Here is a 22,039-nt window from a genome sequence, read left to right as displayed (position 1 = left end):
AGGGCCCAAAAGGCATGGCACCGCCCACGGCTTCTGATTGGCCAAGCCCTCAAGAATCTGGGAAGCTCACAATGGGAGGAGGGACTTGCTATTTAAGCTCCTGATTGGCTCTCGCAGCTGTGTCTACCTCCCAGGGGCACGTGACATTGTACGCAACAGTCCATCTGCCTTATTGATTGGCTGAGGAGGAGCATCCAGCTGATGATTGGCTAAAGTAGGACTATGCAGCCCCTGATTGGCTGTGGGGCGGACGCGCTCTCTGTGAGAATCACTAGCAGGACCCACAGTGACAGTTGGGCGTCCACACCACCTTCGCGGCGCACGGGACAGACGGTGACTGGAACCACCGGGCCCGAGCTGTCTGGAGGTGTCCCCGGCATTCATCAGGTGAGGACCTGCTTTGGGGCTCCACACACTGGGCTTCCCGGAGAGCGGGGCTCCCCGTCAGGCGGGGGACTCACTGACCTCCCTGAGCCGAGGCGGCCGAGCCCCTTGGTGGCGCAGAGCCCGGTTCCGCGTCCGTCGTGCGGCCACACCGCGGACCGTCGGTGGCTCACAGCAGCCGTCTGTGCTCCTCAGCCCGGCACCGCGCAGGGCGCCCGGCCAGCACGGAGGGCAGCGGGTCATCCGCCCCGTGAGGGACCAGGTGAGTGGCCGGGTTAGGGACCAGGTGAGCGTCCTCCTGGGTCAGAGCCCGGGTCACTTGCAAACCAGCTAATCAGATAATCCACCCTTCCCTTCCTGCCCTGTCGTCGGTCAGTCAGGCTCCCACGAAGTCGGTCTCTTAGCGAGGCCGTCCCGACAGGGCACCGGGGGTTACTCACGCCCCTCCCGTGTGTGCCAGGTAATTGTTTCACACTGTCAGTCATTGGTTTTCCTAGAAATTCAGTTTTCAGGTCAGTCATCCCTAAGTCAGTACTGATGGGCTGCAGCCCCACCCACCGTTTCACCCCTTTGGCCTCAGACACCTTCAACCTCTCTGCTCCAGGGTCCGAGGAAATCCAAGCTTGAACCTCACACTCCATCTCCTCCTACTCCTCTTTTGGGGAATGGGGTGGTGACTCAGCCAGCGGATCAGCTCTGCAGCAGCAGGACTCCCTGGTGTCCGTGCAGGGGACTCTTCCCTTCTCCCCTGACTCACCTGTATGTCTGTGTTTCCTGAGGTCCAGAGCCATCCCCACCTTCCTGACCAAGCCCAAGGGCCCTGCCCACCGCCAGTGGTCAGTCTGAGTGTGGATGCAGCTGCTGCTGCAGGGACCGGCCGGCACCACAATGGCCAGGCCAGCAGGATCCGCTGGACCTCAGGCAGTGGGGACAGGGAGACTGTGACATCAGTAGCCAGAGTGGGTGGGTATTGAAAGCGAAAAGGTCAACCGGATGACAGAAAGTGGTTGCTCAGATTCATCAGCAGCACTGTTTTTGGTTTCCTGCTGGGGCTTTGGGTCTGGTTGGACTGGGAACCAGGGCTCCAGTCTTCCCAGGGAAAAGATCCCAGGGAGGAGCTGTCTCAGGACCCAGGTAGCTGATACCCCATTTTGTGTGTCTGTAATGTGAGTGTGTATGATTCCCTTGTCAGTGTTTCTGTATCTGTGGTGTGTGTCTATGTGCATATGTTGTTTGTGTCTCTGTGCATGTCTGTGGACTATATGCATGCATCTGGGATATGGGTGTGTTTGTGTGCTGTGTGTTTAAAATATGTATGTGTCTGTGTGGCTGTGTCTATATATGTGTGTCTCGGGTCTTTTTCTGCATGTCTGAGTTCTGTGTCTCTGTAAGTGCCTATGGTGTGTGTGTACATGGGTGCATACTCCAATGTCAGTTTCTCAGTGATGAATGAGGTCATGACAACATAGTGAAGAATCTATCCCCTATTCTCTATCTAACTTTACTATCTTTTTTAGGGCAAACTTGTTATTACTGATCAATATAATATCATCTACTTAATTATTCTTTACCATTCTCTCACTCTATTAAAATTAAGCTTCATGAAGGATTTTGTGTCTTTTTATTTATTGCTCAGTATGCCCTTCTTGAAAAAAGCTTGGCATATGTTAGGTGCTCATTGAACACTTATTTGAAAATTGTAAGGAAATTTGGAGGAAGCAAAATAGGAGTGGAGGGCGATGATGTGGGAGGGCAAGTCAGGGAAGGGATCACTGGTGGAGTTTGAGCAGCCAGTGAGACTCACATATTGATGATACAGTTTATATGAATGTCCACACTGTTCCTCTGGACCAAGTGTCACTAAGGGAGAAGTAACCAGTATGCAGGAAACTCTCACTATGCTCCAAGACTGGTGTTTTCCATGTGCATCCTTATTTAATCCTCACAGCAGCCCTGTGAGATAGGACATCTTGCATTCATTTTGCAGAGCAGGAAATTGAGACATGGAGGGAAAAGTAGCTCACCCAATGTCATGCTTTTAGCATATAAAAGAGCATAGATTGGTTCCCAGGCCTCTGGGTACAAAAGATAATATCAATATAGCAGGAAATTCACAAACAGTGTATTAACACATTGACTATGGGGAGTTAATTCTCCACGAACCAGCCTTCAGTCTTCCTTCCCAGAGAGGATGTGATCTTGTCACTCAGTCCAATGACCTGTCACTTCCTCTTCTCTGAGCAGTGACTGGAGGTGCCCTCCAAAGGATTCATCCTAGGGAAGCTGAGGGAGGCATAACACAACTCCTCCTCCATCCCCATGGTGGAGGCAGCCCCCCAAAATTGATGGGTCAGTGGATCTATGGAACTTGGATGACTTCTGGTGTTCCTGTGGGAGAGGAGAGAAGGGGCCAGAGAGGGGCAGTGGGAGGGGGACCTTGAGAAGGCAGAGAGGGTCCATGAACTTAGTCTGATTCTGAGAGGACATTTCTTCACCCTTCTATTCTTTCATCAAACGTTTCTTAAGGTCCACTTATTCAGTTAATGAACACATAGAGCACTTACTGATTCATTCCAATTCTCCTGAACACCCACAGAGATGTATGTGGAAAACACTGTTATTTTACCCAATTTACAGATAGGGAAACGACGTCTAAGAGAAGTTAGATACCTCCCTAGCTGACACATTTATTGACCATGAACGCAACCCTAGAGCTTGCTGAGAACTCCTATGTGCTGGGAACTAAATCCACAGGCAGGGTGCAAAGCAGAGGTGGCCCTGTGACCTCCAGTACTGAAGGAGATGAAGACAAAAGCAGAGTAGTAATACTCATGCAACTGCAAATTGTGACCCGGTGCAGGTGAACAGGAGAGAGTAGAAGAACAAAGGTCTTATCAGACCCAAACTTGTCTTCGTGGAGCTCACAGTGTCGCTGGGAAGTCAGGGGAATACTGTCACCACAAGAAGTGAAAAGCCCAATGGAAATTAGCCCATCTGGTGTCATGGGAGACAGGAAGTCAGATTCTGCCAGAAATGGCAAAGATTTAGCGAGTGTAGCCATTTTCTCCTGCAGGCCCATTTCTTGCCTCTACATTTACTGTGACATGTCTCCAAAGAGTCCTTGGCACTCACAGTTTCTACTTCCTCCCTTCCGTTCTCTCTTGAACTCTCTGCAATGAAGATACATCTCCACTAGGCCACCAGAACTCTTTTTGCCAAATACACTGTGATACCACTTACGGGAATTCAATTGGTCATTTTCAGTCCCTATCTTACAGGATTTATCAGTGTTCGAAACAAATGACTAGTCTCTCTTCCCTGAAGTTCCATGTTGTCTTGGTCACCAGGACCCGACCCTTGTGATCTCCTGGTCATTCATTCCTCTTCCCTAGCTGCTGCATCTCAGTCTTCTTGCCATTTACACCTCATCTCCCTGACACTAAAAGCTGGAATTTCCCAGGGCTTTGTCTGTGGAACTGGAAGGAGACATTGGGACTTTCTTGCATACAGTGTGAGTTAATAAAAGCTTGAGAAGTAAAAGAATTCCATCTTAGTAATCATAGACAATGTGAGATGCATAGAAAAATACCTTCTGATGAATAAGAAGGAGCAGATGAATAAACATGCAGAAAACCTTTCTTACCAAGCAATATGCCATTGGAAGATTTGAGAAAGATCAATCGCATTGAACAGATGGGAATGTGCCTTTTCTGGAAACAGGATTGCATATGGAAATGTCATCATGATTAATCAGGACGATTTTTCTAAGTCTTCCAGCCCTTCACCTTTTGCTGGTTCCACAATTTCCATCTCCATGGGGTTTGTGGCTGCTTTCGTAGCCTCTCCCACAATATGTAAATCAGACACTCTCCAGGAAATACCACTGTGGAGTTAATGTTCACTTAAAAAATGGGAGAGCCACATGCAGAAGAATGAAACAGGAGCTCTATCTCCCACCACTCACAAAAATTAATTCAAGATGGATAAAAGACTTAAATGTAAGGCACAAAACCATATAATCTGATAAGAAATTTTAGGAAAAACTCTTCTAGACATTGGTCTACGCAAAAAACTTATGATCAAGACCACAATGTCAATTACAGCAGCAACAAAAAGAAATACATGGCACTTGATTAAATTAAAATACTTCTGCACAGCTAAAGAGTAAATACACAACCTACAGAATGAGAAAAATTTATTTTCAATCTACCCATCCAATATAGGGCTAATACCTGGAATCTAAAAAGAAATAAAATCAGCAAGAAAATATCCAACAACCCCATGAAAAAGTGTGCAAAAGACAAGAAAAAAATTCTCTCAAAAGAAGGTAGACGAATGGACAACAAACTTGAAAAAATGCTCAACATCACTAACCATCTTGGAAATGCAAATTAAAACCACAATGACATAACACCTTACTCCTGTTAGAATGGCTTTTATTATAAAGTACAAAAACATTAGATGATGGCATGGATGTAGACAGAAAGGAATTCTTATACACTCTTGGTGGGATTGCAATTTAGTACAACTCCTATGGAAAACAGTAGGGAGATTTCTCAAAGAACTAAAATTAGACCTACCGTTTGATCCAGTAATCCCACTGCTGGGTATCTACCCAAAGAAAGAGAGGTCATTTTATAAAAAGACACCTGAACTCAAATGTTTATTGCAGCACAATTCACAATAGCAAAGATGTGGAATCAACCAAAATGCCCATCAATTCATAAGTACATAAACAAAATATGATATATGTGTATCGTGGTAGTACTCCTAGGCCATAAAAGTGAATTACTGCCTTTTCCAATAATTTGGAAGGAAATGGAGACCATTATCCTAAGTGAAGTATCACATGAATGGAAAAACACACACCACGTGTAGTCTCTAATAAATTGGAACTCACTGATAAGCACGCAAGTACATAGAGCAAAGTAAAAGTCACTGGAGAGGAGGGGAAGGGCAAAAACCCACCTAACCAGTACAGTGAACACCATATGGGTGATGGGCACATTTAGACACTGACTCAAGTCATATATCAGAAACTAATTTTGAAGTAAAAAACAAACAAAAATTATAAAAGCAGGATAACATGTTTATGGGAATTTCATTAACTACATTTGTAAAGGTCACTGATGTTTTTAAAAGGATTTTTTCTATTGACATCCATTTGGTCAACCTGTTATTATTAAAATTTATTAAGTCTATGAACAAATGTAGAATTTGTACATTGAACTTTAAAGTTTAGAATAACTAGGTTTGGTGGTCTATAACTTTAATAAACTGAGGATTGATTTGAGACACCGAGATATCCTCAAGAGACTTTTCCGTGCACTGTTGCCATGCTCAGGTTTGAAGGGCTCACACGGACTCACCAGCTGGGGGATTCCCCACCAGCTCCATAGACACTCACTTCCCGCCACCCCATGCACACATGTGAGATATTAAGAAATACATACTTGGTTTTCATCCCTACTTCCTGACATACAGCTCCTAAAACCCTGGTAGATAGGGGCACTAGGAGAACTTTTTGTTCTAATATTTGGTCTTTGACCCCTGGTTGATGCAGAACCCATGAGACATTTCTAATTTTCTTCATGATAGGAGCATCTTTTCTTCTAATGAGATGACGGTGGGAGGCCCCTAGAAGACCTCAGGAGGGGTGCTGGTTGCCAGGGGAACCAACCATGTCATTGGAAGATTGGAACTTTCAATTGGTATTCCAGCTGAAAACCTCTGGGGAGGGAAGAGGGACTGAAGGTTATTGATCACCTATGGTCAACCATATAATCAACTATACCTAAGAAGTTTCTATGAAAACCTCAAAGGGTTGGGTTCATTGAGTTTCTGGGGAGCTGAACAGGTGGAGGTTCCTGGAGGGTGGTGTCCATGACATGGTCATGGAAGCTCCACACCCTACCTGCCACGCCTGGCCCTGTGCATCTCTTCCATCTGGGGCTTCATCTATATCCTTTATTAACAAACCAGAAAACCCAGTAGAAGTAAGTAAATGTTTCCTTGAGGTTTGTGAGCAACTCTAGCAAATTAATCCAACATAAAGATGAGATTGTGGGAACCCCAATTCATAGCTGGACAATCAGAAGTGCAGGTAGCAACCTGCTAATTGAACTGGCATCTGAAGTGGGGGCACTGTTGTGGGACTGAGCTCTTAACTTGTGGCTCCTGATGCTATTTCCAGGTGATAATGCCAGAATGAAAATGAATTATCATCTTCTACTCAATTTTGCTGTGAACCTAAAACCATTATAAAAAAAAAGTCTCTTTAAAATGAATTGAAAAGACTTAAATGCTCTCAATTAGAGATTGGTTGAATAATTCAAACCATATCCAGTTCAGTGGAATGCGATGCAGTCATGAGGGATTCACTGTGATGGTGCAGAGTCCTGCTTCTCCCATGGGAGTCCAGGACTGAGGGCAGGTGGTGGTAGGCAGTGTCGGAGGACCCAGAGACACAAGATTCGATTGCATAACTTCTAGGGGCATCACTTATACTCAAATACTTGAGCAGGACCATTAAGTAGCTTCAGTGGTAAGTAATGTTTTATTTTCCTATCATAACCAATGGAGATGTATTTTGTATAGGCTGCAAATATTCTTATGAGGTTTCAGGGTACAGCAGAAGACCTCAGAGATATTTTATAAAGCGCTAGATACCCAGAGATGTAGATTCACCTTCCTGCACCTACCTACGGGTTAAAGTTTGAGAAGCCCTAATAGAGAAGGACATTTAATGATGTCATTCCACGTTGTTAAAAAAAAAAAAGGATATATGCATCATGAGTACATGTAACTTATGAAAATTGAAAATATACAGAGGAAAATGCTGGATTTGTCTCTCTGTGGTCAAATTATGGCAAGTGATTTGTAACTATTGTATTCATTATATTATAATGAATCATTTTAGTTTTATTTCTCATATTTATATTTCTTAAAATATGTACATGAACAAATATAGGTGAACCTTGGCAACCATGAGATTGAAATCCATGGATCCACTTCTATGCAGACTTTTTTTCCTAGAAATACAATGGAAAAATTTTTTCAGAGTGTAACAATTTTGAAAAGCTCACAGATGAACTCCATAGTCTACTAACAATAAAAATATTAAGAAAATGTTAGTTATGTCATAAATGCATAGAATCCATTAAGTGCCCTAAAATACCCTAGAGAAGTAAGACCAACCCCTCCTCTTCCTCCTCCTGCTCAGCACATCCAGGATGAAGACTTTATGATGATCCACTTCCACTTAATGAATTATAAATATATTTTCTCTTCTTGATATTTTTCTTAATTATATTTTCTTTTCTCCATCTTGCATTATTGTAAGAATACAGTATGTGATACATATAATGTACAAAATATGTGCTAGTTGACTGTTTATGTTATCAATAAGCCTCCAGTCAACAGTAACCTATTAGTCATTATGTTATACATGGATTATCAACCTCACGGATGATTTGGTGCCCCTAACCTTGTGTTGTTCAAGGGCCAACTGAGTATGAATATTTATACGTTTAGTGATTTATAAATATTCTTACATTTATGAATATATAGTAATTATTAAAATGTTTTAATAATTTTCTTCGTTTTGAAGGACTTTCCAAATTCTATAGCAAATGTATTCATTTTATAATTTAAAAAGCAGTGCGTGTTGTTATTAAAATAAAATACAAACACATTCCCAATTTTAGAATGAAAGACCTTGTCACTTGACTATTTCTCTCTGTGTCTCTCGCTCTGTTAGGTCTCAACACGCCTAGACAGTGTTCCATCTGTGTATGGCTCAACTCCCTCTTCCTCCACTCCCTTCTGCAAGGACCACACACTGTTTTCCCTAAACTAAAAAATTACCCGTAAAGGTGAATTTTAGGATGACCTTGAAACTCCAACAACAGGGAACAGGTTATACACACTTGGTTCAGGTCCATAACAAGCCCTGCAAACATTCAGAATGGCCATGGAGAATATTTAAGGAAGCTGGGCAACAGTACACTGTTGAGGAAAAGAAGCCACTTGTAACACAGGATGAGGCACCTTAAAAAGTGGGTGAGGCAGTGCGTAGGAAATCCAAACGAAAGAACAGGACAAAGATGAGCAATTTTGTGTCTTGTCTTTGCTATGCTTTTTTGTATTTCCTGCTTCTCCCAACAGTAAGCTTTTGTTTTGTTTTGTTTTTTTAATAATCTGAAAAAATAATATAAGTAAATCGAAAAATAAGGTAGATAAATTTAAATGAAGGCAACATAAAGCCATAAACATAAGAGTTGACTCCCAAGAGCCCTGTTTTCCCAAGCCCCAGCCCTGCTGGTCAGAGTCCACCCTGGGAGGAAAGGCAGCCCAAGAGGGCTCAGGAGACACGACCAGAAGCCTCTGGGACCTGGGACGTGGGTCTGTGAAGGGCAGAGGGGGCGGCCACGTCTCTGGGAAGACCCTCCTCCTGCAGGACCCCAGGCAGCTCGTGCACCTTTCCAGCACCAGGTACAGCCTGCAGAGGGGCCTCTTGCTCGTGGGTAAGAGAGCACTGACCACCTTCCCAGGGCCGAGGGAAGAGCAGCTGGGAGCAAGGGTGGGAGGGTCTAGGACCGTCCCATTTAGGGACACAGCTGAAACCCCTAGAGCAGGGGTGGGGGTGGGGAGAAGGACAGGACCCTCAGTAGGACTGTCATGGGCTCAGATGCCTGGGCACAGCTCACCATAGACACAGACCTGCACAGACCCACAGACATAGCATCACACGTACTGACACACACACACCTGCACACGGCTGTGTGAACATGGGCACACACACACACACACACACACACAGGGTCACACACCCCACAGATACATGGTTTCCATGCACCCCAGGAGTGATGAGCTTGGACCCCCACCCTCACCACCCTGCAGTCACATCTGCCCAGATGCCCCCCCAGCTCTCACACAAGGACGTCTCCTGGGCAGCAGGAGGCCCATGGGACCTGTGAGGGTGAAGTCAGCGCTTACTGGTAAAGGGCTTGGGGCAAGGATTGCTGCACAGTCAGCACTCAATAAGATCTTTGGTAGTATTGTTGCTATTAAACTATTCAATGCACAATCCCAAACTGGCTAAAATCCAGAAAGTTCTAGAGTGTTTCCAAGAGACTCAGTGAACCCTCCTTTCAGAACCTGGTTGGATCCCCCTACTTGGCAGAGCCACCTCCTCACACCCAAAACCCCCCAACACCACCGTCCCCTTCCTATTGACGGTGCCACATGCTCCATGGTCTGAGCCTCCAGTCCACATGACAGCAGGCGTCTGGCAGTCAGAGAAGCCTGGCTGAGAGCTGTGTTCTCTGTCATGTTCTAGGAGTGGGACTTTGGGCAGATAACTCGACCTCTGTGAACCCAATTTCATCATCTGCAGTGTGGTTAGTGTCTCTGTGGTGTAGCTATTGGGAGGGTTAAAGATCATTTCTCTCTACTACAGAACCAGGCATATAATAGGTGTGAATTAAATTATTATTATCCCTATTATCATTATTGTTACTGTCACCACTGGTAATTAAGACGGCAGTGCCCACTCCTTCCTCAGGTTCACGCAACCTCTTTTCCTCCCCAGCCCCCACCCAATGGCGTCTTCCTGCAGTGACCTTAAGACCTCAGAAACTTTCAAAGTGTGGGATGCTGACGACTCCTGGTGTGGAGGCCAAGCCCCAGATCCACCTCCCCCACTTCCTAGGGCCCCACCTGGGGAGGGCTTGGGTGGTGGAAGGAGCTGGGCCCCCTCATCCCACAAATTCCATAAATCGTTCTCATAAATAGAAAAAATATAATAAAGTTGAAACAGTACGTAGTTCAGAGTTCATAATACCGCTTCTAGAAATTTTGTCTGACCTGTCTTCTTCAATGTGCTCCTAAATGTCTAAGCAAATGTGTTCATAATAGTGGCATTTACAACTGGACAAAAAAAAGAAAGTGGGGAAGGAGAAGGGGAGGGAAGAAGGCAATGTGGAAGGGAGGGTGAGGACAGAGGCTCTTTACTGGCTGAGTCTGACTCTGTGTGGGCTGCAGTTCCTGCTCTCAGGAGCAGCTTCACTGTGGGGCACCCTCCTCACAGGGCTGCAGGGAGGAAGCAGTGAGCAAATGCTCACAGTTATGACAGTGCCTGGCACAAGGCGATCCCTCACTCAGGTGCAGTTCTGTGGCCCACTGTTTAAGCTCCCCTCTGTGGCTTGGGGAAGCTGCCTGGATTCCACCGGTCCCTGCACTTGTGTCCTGTGTGGCTCTGTGACTCCCCGAGTGACTGTGAAGCCTGCATGGGACAGGACAGGTGCAGGATCCCATGCACAGTGGTGCCCAGCAGGGGTGCTGCCTTCACTGCACTGGCTTCTTAGGGCTGCTAGGACACATTGCCACAAACTGGGTGACTTAAAACCACAGAAATAGATCCTTTCACAGTTCTGGAGGGAGATGTCCAAACTCAAGGTGTCAGCAGGGCCATGCTCCCTCTGAAGCAGGTCCAAGGGAAGAATCCTTTGCCTCTTCCAGTTGCAGGTGGTTGCCGGAAATCCTTGGCAGTCCTTGGCTCCTGGCAGCATAAGTCAAATCTTTGCCTCCATTGGCACTTGGCCTTCAATCCTGTGTGTGTCTCTGTGTCCGAATTTCCCTCCTTGTATCAAGACATCAGGCATTGGACTTAGGGACCACCCTGATGCTGTTTGACTTCATATTAACTGCATTGCATCTGCAAACCGCATTCCCATAGTAAGTCAGGTTGACAGTTACAGGGGTTAGGACTTGAACATATATAGCTCTTGGGGGACAATATTCAACCCACAGCAATGGGGGTTCATGATCAGGACTATGAGACCCCTGATGTTATCCAGTGTCCATCTCCAGTCCTCCCCTCATGAGCTGCTGGATGCTGGTCTCCACAGGCACATCCTGGAGGCTCTGTAGCTTCCAGCATGTGAATCTGCCCTCATTGCACCCATGTCTCCCTTGCCCCCAACACCCGAGAGAAACGAAAACACCTCAACACAGTCTTCTGCCAACACCCTCACAGCAGCTGTATTCGTAATTGCCAAAAAATAAAAGCAAATATTCATGAACAAAAAGTAGATAAAGGAACTGTGATAGACTCATACTTTGGAATCCTGTTCATCAATAACAGGGACTAGAATGCTGACACATGAAACAACACAGATCAATCTCAAGAAATACAATGCTGAGTGAAAATAAAATCAGACGCAAGAATACATACCATATAATGCAAATTATATAATGTTTAAAGACATGGAAAAGTAATGTCTAGTGATAGGAATCAGAAAGTGTTGGCTCTGAGGGTTGGGGAATGACTGGGCATGGGAGCCAGGATCTTTCTGCTGTGATGGGAAATTTCCATATCCTTCACTGGGGTCCTGATTGGGGAACACAGGTGTATACTTTTGGCGAAATTCATGGAATCATACGCTTAAAACTTATGCATTTGTTGCAGATGAATTTTGTCATAATTAAAAAAAAATGATACTTTTCATTTTTGAGAAAAAATAAACAAGTTTCAATTAAAAGAGTTAATAATTGGGTGATCACAAATAAATAAATGAAGACCTGCCAAAAGGCGTGATCAGAGATCCCCAGCCTTCATCTCCTCAACTGCACCTCTCTTGTCCCCAAGACTCCGGCCCATTTACTTCCCGTCCTTAACAAATTTCAAGACCATTCAGGAACATTGTGTCCTGCTAATTGATGGCCAAAGGGGTCCGGGCCTGCTGGTTGGGTGACTCGATGTTAGATGAGAGCAGAGAAATCAGAATCAGGTAGAGTTTAAACTGCAGCCCTGCCCTGAGTCGCTGAGTGGCCTTGAGACAGCCCCAGTGAGGTTCCATGCATGTAAACCTGGTGGAATGATCACATCAGGAGAGTGAGTATACCCATCACTGAAACTGCATCAAATCAACTTGGTTCAAATTTTATGGAACAAAGTCGTGATTTGTTTTGCAGTTGCCCCGACTCCCAGTTTGCAGGTCACGTAACCTGAGTTTGCCCTGAACATGCAACCACAGGCGAACCTAAGTGCTTGGGCCCAGGAGTGGGGACTGAATTCAGAACCACACAACACGTGGAAGGATCCAGGTTCCAATCAGACTGTGCCCTGGCGTCACCCACATGGCAGGATCCAGTCACGCCTCATTACCCTGTCACTATAAAACCTGTCCTAACCCCTGCTCAGGGATACAGATTTGAGCCTGACTCCCGTCTCCTTGTTCAGCTGCCTGGAAATAAACTGCTCTTGCTGTAAAAACCTGGTGCTTCGATGTATGGCTTTAAATTGTGCGTGCGGAAAAGAACCCATATCCGTTCCTTAACATCAACTCACCTATTCACATTACTTTTAGTAAGAACATTTATAATCCTCCATTGTATCCATTTTGATTATACATTATTATCTCATTTGAGAGATCATGGATCAAACTAAAGGACATTATGTTAAGTGAAATAAGCCAAGCACAGAGAGACAAATATCTTTTAATCACACTTACAAATGGAACCTATAACAGTCTAACTCATAGAAGTAGAAGGTAGAATAGTGGGTATGAGGAGCTGGGAGGCAGGGCCGAGGAGGACAGAGAAACGGAAGGCAGAGGTCAGTGGGCACAAGGTTTCAGTTTCACAGGAGGAAGAAGCTCTGGGGTTCTGCTGCGCAGCGTGGGGCTGTGGAGGGCTTGGACTCTGCAAGAGTGAGCCTCTGACATGTCCTTTGTCAGGAGGGGCAGGATCCCCCCACCAGGGCCCAGTCTCCAATTTTCTCACTTGTGGATCTTGATCTCTGAGTACTCATTGCCTGTGTCCTCCTGTCCTGCAGTGTCCTGAGCCTTCCTCTTCTGGAAGCTGAGGGATGCATACTGCACCTCTTGTTCCTGCCCTCAGATGGTGGTGGCCACAGCTAGGGGAGCCTTGTCTGGGGAGCTGTCACCTGGCTGGGGTTCAATCAGGGACACCTGAGTGAAGAGAGAAAGGAGGGCGTCAAAGCAGACAATGGGGACAGGACAAGGCAGGGAGGCCAGGGAGGAAGGCCATGATTTCCTTCACCCAGTCGTCCTTCAGGATTTCTGGTGTAATCTCCTTCATCCAAGTTTCTATAAATATTTAGTACTTGATGAGCACCTCGTTTGGTGTTTGCCAATTTCATTAACTTCTCACAACAACCCCATGAGGAAACTATTAGTATTTTCCCCATTTTATAGATATGACCACCAAGGCGGAGGCAGGAAGCAGCCTGCCCAACTCCCTGCTGCACCAGGATCCAACCCAGGCAGTTCTCTGACCCCACAGCCTGCTGTCCCTCAGAGGCCTCTATGTGTGAGTCCCTAAGCTGGGAACTGGATGTGCTGGGTGGACAAGGTGGACAGGGGCCCTGATCTCCTGCAGCTCACTCTGTGACTGAGGGAGTGGCAATAAATGACCATCAAACAAACACTCATTTGTGAATTACTATATCATGGCCCAAGCACAGTCTGTGAGAAGTACAGGCTGTTGATTCAGACATGGCACTTGCCCTTAGGAAGTTCCCGGTTTTTGAGGGGACCAGGGTAGTGACTAGCCAGTCACAAGAAATATATCCCTGAGAAAAGAAGTGGAATGGCTTACAAAAATGTCTTCACCCTAGCCTCCTGGATCCTGGGGATATGTAACCTTCCATGGCAAAAGGGACATTGCAATTCGAGTCCAGTTAAGGACATTGAGATCACAAGATTATCCCAAAACATTTGGGTGTGCCCAAATGTGATCACTGAGTCCTAACTAAAAAAAGAGGGAGCAGGAAGAGAGTACCAGATGCTTCATGGGGCGCCTTGCAGCTGGAGGAAGGGACCAGAGCTGAGGATCACAGGCACCTCTAGGAGCTGGAGGAGAACAAAATGCATCCTCCCTGCAGGTGCCTTCTGGCAAGAAGGCACCGCCCTGCAGGCCAACACCTTCATTTTACCCAGGGAAACCCCCTGTAGACATCTGACCACCAGAACTTTAAGACAACACATTTACCCTGTTTGAGGCCACAGCAGAGAGTGATGGAGGCTGCCCACGAGTCCGTCTGCTTAACCTGAGCTTTTCTAGGCTGCCCCCTGAACACCAGAACATGTCCACAGAACCGTCAATGAGTTTGCTCCTCCATTCTCTTGGTTATTCAAATGAAGGTTCACACACACACACCACGTATCAGCACTGCTACTATCAAGATGACCAAGACCCCACGTGGCTAATCCCAGGGACCACGTGTCAGTCTTCCCCAGCCTGGGCGTGGCAGCAGCAGAGGACCCAGTTGCACGCGGTACCTGCACTGAGGCCCTTCTTTACTCAACTGCAGGACGTCACACTTTTCTGGGTCTATTCGACCTCCTTGGCAGCCCCTTTGCTGGTTACGCCACATCTCCCTGACCCCTAAATAGCAGAGCTGCTCAGACTCTTCACGTCTTCAACTTTGCTTTGTGATCTCACCCACTATGTTGGCTTCATGACACCAATAGGCTGATGATCCCCATATCCGGAATTCCAGCCCTTTCCCCTCTCCTGGTTGTAAACTTTCATCCAACAGTATACTTGAAACTCTGACTCCCTTGTCCGAAGACATATAAAACTCAAACTATTTACACTGAACTTCTTCTTTTCTCCCCCAAATCTCTTTCTCCTCCAATATTCTCAGCCTCAGTGACTTCCACCCCCATTATTCCAGCAGCTCAGGTCAAAAATCCAGGAGACATCCTTCACCCTCTCTGTCCCTCACGGCCCACTCCTAAGTCATTAGCAGTTCCCATGAGCCTTCACTTCAAATGAAGGCTGGGCCTGCCCAGCCTCCATTGCCATCCTGCAGCTGGGTTGTCTCCTGCCTAGATGTCCACCAGCCTCCTCTCTGACTCTCTGCTTCTGCTCTTCCTCTCCCACACCTGCTCTCTTCTGCACAAAACTCTCCAGATGCTCACAGTGGCTGTGCATTCAGACATGACACGCACACAGGCTGGGCTTGTCCACACTCACTTCCTGCTCAGGGCCCCTGCCTCCCTCTGTCTAACCACACGGCCCTCCCTGTGGCTCCCCACTCCCCGCTCAGCCTCCTGTGTCTGAGCTCTGCCCCTGCCCTTCCCCCTGCCTACAGTCACACAGTCGAGTGCCAGACTCTGAGCCTTCTTCATGCCTTTGGTCAAAAATCATTAACAGAAACCGCCAGTCAACCTACAAATGGGAGAAAAAATTTGTAGATATACATGTGATTAGATGTTAATATAAAAAATATAAAGACCTCATAAACTACCACAATGAAAACCAATTAAACCAGTTTAAAGATAGGTAAAACATACATAATGAGTGAGATGTGCACCATCTGGGGGATGGTCATGATGGAGACTCAGACTTTTGGGGGGAGGGGGGGAAATGGGCATTTATTGAAACCTTAAAATCTGTACCCCCATAATATGCCAAAATAAAAAAAAATTAAAAAAAAAATTCTGATAGACTTTTCTCTGAAGAAGACATATAAATGACCTAAGAGCACATAAAAAGATGCTTTGATCACTAATTGTAAGAGAAATAGAATTCAGCACCATAGTGAGATATCATGTCACACCCATTAGAATGGCCACTGTGAAAAACAAACAAATAAAACACAGGAAATACCAGCTATTGGTGAGTATGCAGAGAAATGAGAACCCTTAGATACTGTTGGTCTCAATGTAAAATACCCACTACAGAGAAGAGTATGTCAGTTTCTCAAAAAATTAAGAACTTAAAAATAGAAGTAACATAGGATTCATCATGCCTCCTTTTGGACATATATCCAAAAGAATTGAAAGCAAGTTCTTGAGAAGATATATGCGCACCCACATTCACTGCAGCATAATTCACAATTGCCAATGTGGAAGCAACCCAAATGCCCATCCATAGATAAATGGATTTTAAAAAGCACTGTGTATATGCAGAATGGAATATTAATAATCATTCTTTGAAAGGAAGGAAATGCTATCATGTCCTACAACATGGATGAGTCTTGAAGATGTATGTTAAGTAAATAAACCAGTCACAAGAAGACCGTATGACTCCACTTATAGGAGATATATAGACATCAGATTCCAGGAACACAAAGTAGCATGGTGGTCACCAGGGTCTCACGGGGAAGAGGAGGGCCTGGTCGGGGAAGTGGGGAGTTATTATTATAATCAGTAGATATACGGTTTCAGTTGTGCAAGGTGAAATATTCTAGAATCTGTTGTACAGCTGTACACTTAAAAATGGTTAATATGTTCAACTTTGTGTTTGTGCTTTCTTTTTTAATCAAGGTAGACAGATACATGCATGAATGGGTGGGAGATTGGAGAGATAGAAAGATAATATGTTAGAGGGACAGAGAGACAGTAGACGCGTAGATATGTAGATCTCTAGAGAGATGACATGCAGATCATACGTAACACAATACACCACAGGCCATCTCCATCTCCTCGTCACCTTCTATTTTCTGTAACGTGGATTTTTCCCAAATTATGTGCCTATTTTTCACATTTTCTTCATTTATTTGTGGTTTGCGTAGTTGGTTAGTGATTGTTTTGGGTATATCCCTCTCTCTAAAAGAAGACTTCACTGAGCCCACGATGTTTAAATGCTTTTCATGGATGGGCCCCTGGCACATACAGAGCTTGTCTCTTGGTAGGTACCCAATAGTTTTTCAGACTAAATTAAAGAATGAAAGCACATGTTTCACTCTGTTGCTCAGAATCTTCTACAGGAAGTGCAGTGAGGAGGGAAGAGCCTTTGAGGATGGAGGAACAGCCCATGCAAAGATGCAGAGGTGCAAATCATCTTGTTGTGGGTGACAACGTTGAAAAACCCAGCGTGGGTGGAACTCAGAGCAAGAGGCAGGAAGTGGCTGGAGGTCAGGGCTGGGCCAAGGTGAAGAAGCGTGGTACTCGCCAGAGTCCAAAATGAAAATGCAGCCAAAGATCTCAGCAACTGAGGTGAAGAATATTTCAATGCAATGATTTAGAAAATAATGTATGCTAAATATCCATGGAGAATAAATATTTAAATAAACCCAGATTAGCGAGTATCCTTTCCTGAGCAAATTGGAGCCTACCTCTAATGGAGGCAAAAAAGAGACAATATTTTCAAAATGTATTTTGCTTCCCTAATTCTCAAAAGAGAATACTAACCTGTATGAGAATGTCTCTTGATTAAGTGATGATCTTACATAATTTTAATTAACTCAGTTTACTGGACCTGCATTATTTAAAATTTTGATATTTTACTCATGATGAATTGTTTCATTGATTTCGACCTGTTAAAAACTTCCGTAAATTGTCTTAATTACTGAGATTTTGGGAAACCCATAATTATGCATCCAAATCAACAGTTTCACTCACCTCTGGGTAATTCCATCCCTAGGGGACATGTAGGTACCTAAGAGGCCAGGATGGCAGGGCTGCAGGCTGAGGAGCTGGGAATTTATTCCCTTGATCAGGGGTGGGCAAACTACAGCCCTTGGATCAAATCTCTCCCACTGCCTGCCTTTGTAAATAAAGTTTTATTGCAACACAGCTAAACTCATCATTTACACATGGTCTATGGCGGCTTTCATACTACAACAACAGAGTTGAGTAGCTGCAGCAGAGACTATATAACCCACAGAACCAAACACCTTAACCATCTGGCCCTTACAGAAAAGGTTTCCTGGCCTCTCTTCTGACAGTGTTAGGGGTCGGGGAGCATCTGTATAAATGAAGGGGGCAGGGCAGTGATGGCTTTTGGACAATCCCTCCAGACACGGAAGGGGAGGTGAGAGGTAGGGACCTGAGGGAGGGGTCCAAGAAGAGAACCTGAGGCCTCAGCAATGAGAGGGGTCAGGATGGAGGGAGGGGACCAATGCTGGCTGTTCTCAGGAGAAAAATGGGCAAGACATGGTGAAGTTTTGGCCATAGGAGAAGAGAGAAAGGACATACAGGAGGTAAGGCTTCTGGTGTGTCTGTCCGTGGAGGAAGCAAAAGGGAGGGGCTTCTGTGCTGTGGGCACCATGGGGAATGCTGCAGGGGCAGCAGCTTTTATGGAAGAGGAGATGAGGAAGCAACTTTGGCCATGCCCAGTTGAGCAATCCTGGAAGCCATCCTGTGGGAGGTGTCCAGGCTGCAAGCTGGATGTGGAGAGGCCCATGTCACTCACCCGAGATCCTGGGACCCGACAGCGTCTGCCTCCTCCACACCCGTGTCCCCCACACCTGCTGCTGCTCTTGCCGCCTTCCTCCTGCGGGACCTCACACTGAGAGGAGAGACCAGAGAGCCTCAGTCTGGGCATATGAGGGCACAGTGGGCAGGGTGACCCACTTTGTTTCCTAGTAAGGGGCTGGATGGGTGACCATGGTGGGACAGAGGTTTCTAGTCACACAGATGCCAATACTGAGAACACAGGCACCTCTCTCCTTGATGGGGGGTCCCAGGTTTGCCATAGACTAGGAGACCCCAAAACAAGGGAGCCGGTGCAATTCTCACTGTGAACCCCTGACCCCCTCACTGCCCTTGCTTCACGCTCCCAATCCACCCAGCTCCCTCCAGCTCTGACAGCAGGGACTCTGCACCTGCCTGCCCTCCCCCCAAGGTCAGTGCTTACACGATGAAGATGACACACAAGGACAGGAAGACCAGGGCTTTGACTCCAGCTCCCCAGACAGCCCCCAGCATCACCTCTGAGACAGACCACACTTTGCCTGCAGATGCAGGAGAGCAACTCTGGTGACTCACCTGCAAGTGCTGGGTCTCTCCTCCTGCCTCCCCTGTAGGGCCCTGGGCTCCTACTCCCCTCCCCCATCTCAGAGGCAAAGAACTGGGATGGGAGGGAGGAGGGGGGAGGCTGCTGGTGGGACCAGTGACATAAGGATTTGCTGTTGCAGCCTTTCTTTATTTAAGATTTTGAAATTTTGTTCATCATTGATTTCTTTGTGTTCATTTTATTGTTTTAACAAGATCATTCCATCACAATATTACTTCCCTTGATTGCTGACTGGTTTGTCCTTATGGCTTCTGAAATTTTGTGCCCAGGTTGAGTTCCTGATGTGTCTCATCCTAGTCCCAGCCCTGCAGAGCAAGGACCTTGTCTCCCCAAACACACCTGTCCAGGCCCCAGCCACTCCCCACCAAGGTCCACCTCCGCCCCTCGCCCCACCCCAGGCCCCTTGCCAGGCAGGAAGAGGACAGTGATGCTCCAGGTCCCAAGGAAGTTCCAGAACTCACAGCTGAGCCTCCTTTTAGATTAAGGGATTGCTGGGTGGACCTTAAGGGTGGGGCAGGTGTGTTCTTCTCTATTTCTCCCCCACCCACCTGTGTACTCACTCTGCAGGGAGAGGCTCAGGGAGATGTGCTGGGAGCCCAGAGGGTTCTGAGCTCGGCAGGTGACTTCTCCTTCATCCCTGAGGTGCACTCGAGGCAGCTTCAGCTCCCCAGGGCCCGAAGACTGTGCAGGGTCCAGGGTCAGTCTCCCCCAGGTCCAGGTGATCCTGGCAGGGGGGTTGCTGTTGACAGCGCAGACCAGACGCAGGGACTGGCCTTCCAGGACTGACACAGATGAGCCGTGCCCAAGGCCAGCGACTTCTGTAGAGTAACAGACAGAAGGTCAGAGAGACAGAGAGATCTGCAGACAGGAAGGAAAGACAGAGAAAGGCCCTGCTGAGGGGAAGACACATACGGAGAGTGCAGTGGAGGCAAACACACACATTGACCAATCCCTGCTGGGATTGTAACTTGTACACCCTTTATACAGAAACACTTGGCCATATTTCTCAAAATTAAGGAAAATTTAGGACCTATTTATTTTTTTAAAGAATTTATCCCACAAACATACAAACAAGTGTGAAAGGAGATAGAAGATATTCCGTGCAGTGTGTCTGCTGATAAGATAAAATAACGCCACGACTTTCCATTGGCATAAGATGTATCTAGACTCAGGGTAAATCCATGCAGGGGGACACCACACAGTCACACAGGACCATGGGGACGGCTGCACTATGGATGTCAAACCACCTCTGAGGTCCTGCAGGTGAACAGACCAAGGCTCTAGCAGCCTGGGGGACCCTGGTGGATTTTGGGGAGGGGACAGGCCTCTGAGGACTCACCCTGCTGTGCATTTGGAATTGTCACCCATGTGACCATATCACACACCCAGAATTAGGTAAACACTTGGGGAAAAAAACAGACGAGGCTGAAGGAGTGTTCAGGAGACAAATGACAAGGGTCTTGGAGGCCAGTTGTGCTGTGTGACTGTCACCCTGTCCTTGTGGGCTCAGGGGGTGAGAAGGTGTCTTAGGGGAGGAAGGGGCCCTGGGTCACCAGAAGGAGGTCTCAGGTGACCAGGTGAGTCCAGGATGAGAAGGACGCGCCTGACCTGACCTAAGAGGCCGTGCTCCCACAGCCCAGGGAGGGCCCGTCCTACCTGAGCCGTTTCCATGGAAGACAGTCACGGTCAGGTTCTGAGGAGAGTCTGGGGCAGACACACATGGCAGGCCGAAGTCACTGCTGAGGCTGGGTGGACGATGCCTCTGTCCCCAGGAGCCACATGAGGGGAGAGGGGGGAGCCAGCGTCCCCCTAACCTTCCCCAATAGGACCCAGGTCCCAGCACCCCATGTGCAGCCCTGACCCCATCCCGCTGCCCTGGGGACCCCAGCAGGACCCCAACTTCCCAGCCGAGCTCTCACAGGACACGTTGAGATGGACGGTCCTCGTCATGGTCACACAGGCCCCAGGCAAGGTGACCTGGCAGGTGAGGCTGCTGCCGTGGTCCTGGGGCTGAGGGACGAGGGTGAGCACCAAGGAGTGGCCGGTTGTGGGGCCCTGGGGAGCCACGGAAGCCCCCTCCCAGGAGATCCTGGGGGGCGTCCCCTGCTCACAGGCCCAGGGCACAGAGCAGGTCAGGGTGCTGGGGCGGCCACACTCCAGGGTCCTCGGGTGGAAGATGTCGGGCATGTGGGTCAGGGCTGGGGAGGAGAGGGGGACACGCAGGGTCAGGAGGGAGGGTCCAAGGTGCGGCCCTGAGAGGACTCAGGCTCTGGCCCAGCTCCTGCCCTGAGCCCCACACGCTTCCCTCCAGCCCTTCCCAGCACCGGGTCCCAGCCCAGCCCTGCCCTGCGGCCCAACCACCTACCCTGTGGGCACTCTGGAGCCGGAGCCTTACCTGTCACAAGCACAACCAGCTTGTTTTGGTCATAGTTCTATTTCATCCATCCTCGCTCCACCCGAAAAAAGTATGACCCTTCGACCCTCCTTGTGACATCTCTGATGCTCAGGGAGCAGTCATTCCTCCTGGGATCCCCTAAGAGGTGGAATCGGCCCCGGGTCTCCTCCTGCACTTTCCTAGTTGGGTGGTTTGTGGACACGGGAGGATCCCTCTCCACACTGGCCCCTTCCCGGAACCAGTAGCCATGAACAGGGTCAGAGTCCTTCCAGCCACGCGGGGGGTAGGAGAAGGAGCAGGGCACACGGACACACAGGCCCTCCTGCACCGTCACCACACTCTGCATTTGCAGCCTGTAACCTCCCCTGTCCCCTCCCTGTCCCTCAACCCCCGCTGTCCCCCAGAGCAGGGCCAGCAGCAGCAGCATGTCCGTGCGCAGGTGCCAGGGCCACCAGGGACAGTCTGCTCCTCGTCGTTCTTCTCTCC

General features: G+C 47.5%; 1 pseudogene; it reads right to left on the bottom strand.

Moving 5' to 3' along the window:
- Positions 1 to 12,875: 12,875 nt before the first annotated feature.
- LOC142868851 (sialic acid-binding Ig-like lectin 8) lies at positions 12,876 to 22,039 on the bottom strand (annotated as a pseudogene).

This window comes from Microcebus murinus, unplaced genomic scaffold (genome assembly GCF_040939455.1).
Source record: "Microcebus murinus isolate Inina unplaced genomic scaffold, M.murinus_Inina_mat1.0 scaf044_hap2_Mmur4.0, whole genome shotgun sequence".
In the NCBI taxonomy this organism is placed as follows: domain Eukaryota; kingdom Metazoa; phylum Chordata; class Mammalia; order Primates; family Cheirogaleidae; genus Microcebus; species Microcebus murinus.
This window is presented reverse-complemented; position numbering and strand designations above follow the sequence as displayed.